This window comes from Larimichthys crocea, chromosome X (assembly GCF_000972845.2).
Source record: "Larimichthys crocea isolate SSNF chromosome X, L_crocea_2.0, whole genome shotgun sequence".
NCBI lineage: Eukaryota > Metazoa > Chordata > Actinopteri > Sciaenidae > Larimichthys > Larimichthys crocea.
This window is the reverse complement of record NC_040020.1, coordinates 453,803-455,927: the sequence shown is the minus strand read 5'-3', so window position 1 is coordinate 455,927 and position 2,125 is coordinate 453,803.

Sequence of the window (2,125 nt, the reverse complement as noted above, 5' to 3'; positions counted from 1 at the left end):
CTCTCTGCCAGCGTTGGTTTAACGTTAGACAAGCGTTACTTTGGTGTTAGACGAGCGCAGGAATGAGGCGAACTCTGCAGAATAAAAGCTGCTCTGGTGGATCAGATATTAATATAAAAAAGCTGCATAAATAATCTGGTTACTATCCGGGGAAATCTGTTAATAATGTCACTACAACCTTTCTTTCTGTCCCGGCCTAATTTATTCATTAAAAGGCGTTTTGCGATCACAGGATCAGGCTGGATTTAGATGTTGACACACTCGGTGTCTGCGGCGTGCATGTTGATATTTAGATGTTGACACACTCGGTGTCTGCGGCGTGCATGTTGATGAAGACATGCACAGATTTCTCTGCGGATGTCAATCAGCAGCAGAGTGTGTGTTTGTGTGTGTTTGTGTGTGTTTGATCGAGGAGATCTGTCAATATTTCTCTTCCACGCGGTGTCACGGTCGTGTCGTGTCGCTTCGTCTCCACCTCACCGGATGCAAAGTGTTACACGATATTAAAGATTCTCAGTAATAAAACATTTTATCTGCTCGCCGTGGACGCTCAGGATGAGCAAACAGCGTTCACACCTACGAGCTCTTCACAGAGTCCAAACCATCAGATCTGCATGTTTGGACTGTGGGAGGAAACATCGAGTCCACGCAGAGGCCGCACATTCAATCAGAGCTCAGAATACTTTGATTTTCAATGTTTGGAAAAGAAACGTTGAATCTACACTGATTCAACGTTGGTCTGCTCTCTGGGGATTGGTTTGATTAATGTTATTTCAATGTTGGTTCAATGATAGAACAGCCTAACATTGATTTTGAAGTCTGTCTTGATCTATTTGTCATCATTGAAATAACTTTTATTATCAAACCTGATGATAAGTCAGTGTTACAGCTCAGTGTTGATTCAATGACGGTTTCGTTGATGCATCAACGTTGGTTCAATGTTGGTTCAACGTTGGTCTGCTATCTGGGGCAGCAGGTGAGGATGTGGGTTCAAGGCGAGGACCTCTTTGATAATGACATGAAGGTCGGTGTGAGCCCCTTCAAGGCTTGTTCAGGTTACCATTAGTTTCTTCTCTTGTTCTGACACTCCTCTCATCAGGACTCATTTCATTTCATTCATTATCCTCATGCGGGTCGCGACCCCAGCTGACATCACACGAGGCGTGTCCTGGATCCTCTGCAGTTCATCACAGAGAAGAACTTTGACCTTCACGCTGTGTCATGTAGTCACCACTTAACCCACATGAACATGGACTGTGCCCAAAGTCAACACAGAACCCACCTGTCAGTCAAAGCGTCCACGCTCTTAACCCTGCATAACTTTAAGCCTTAATATAATGTGAACAGGTGAGTTGTATATAAATTCACCCTCAGTACAGTTGTCATGAACGGGGAAATTAGCTACAGAGACCAAAACTGTTTTTTGTACCAGGCTGTAAACATGTTTATTTCTGCTGTGAAGTTGGACATTTGGACATGGGGACTTATGGAGACTGACTCACTTCTGGAACCAGCCTCAGGTGGACGATAGAGGAACTGCACAGAGGTTTCTGTTATCCAAAGTCGTCCATGGAACCGTCTCTCTCTGTGGTCCTGTCTTCTCTTCGTCTTTCACCTTCTGGAGAAATTCACGTCACGTAGCGACACAAATCCCTGAAAGTAAAAACTGAGAAATGTTTCCACCTCTGCTCAGTGTGTGTGTGTGTGAGAGAGTGTGTGTGAGTGTGTGTGTGTGTGTGTGTGTGTGTGTGTGTGTGTGTGTGTGTGATGGAGCCTCACTTGTCTTTCATCATTAATTTTTCTTTTGTCTGATTTGGAACAAATCCAGAAAAGAAAAGAGGAGAGAGGAGGTGAGTGCAGCTCTCTCTCTCTGTCTCTCTCTCTCTCTCTCTCTCTCTCTCCCTCTCTCTCTCTCTCTCTCTCTCTCTCTCTCCCTCTCTCTCTCAGTCGGCTCGCGCCTCTCGGTTGGAGCAGCAGCACACCGGCGCGCGGACTCACTCCGTTAACGGGGCTGCTCGAGACTCTTCCTCCATCACCATCCTCCTCCTGGATGGGGGGATGCTAACAGGATCTTCATCACCGTCACCACCACCATCATCATCATCATCATCATCATCAGCACCAT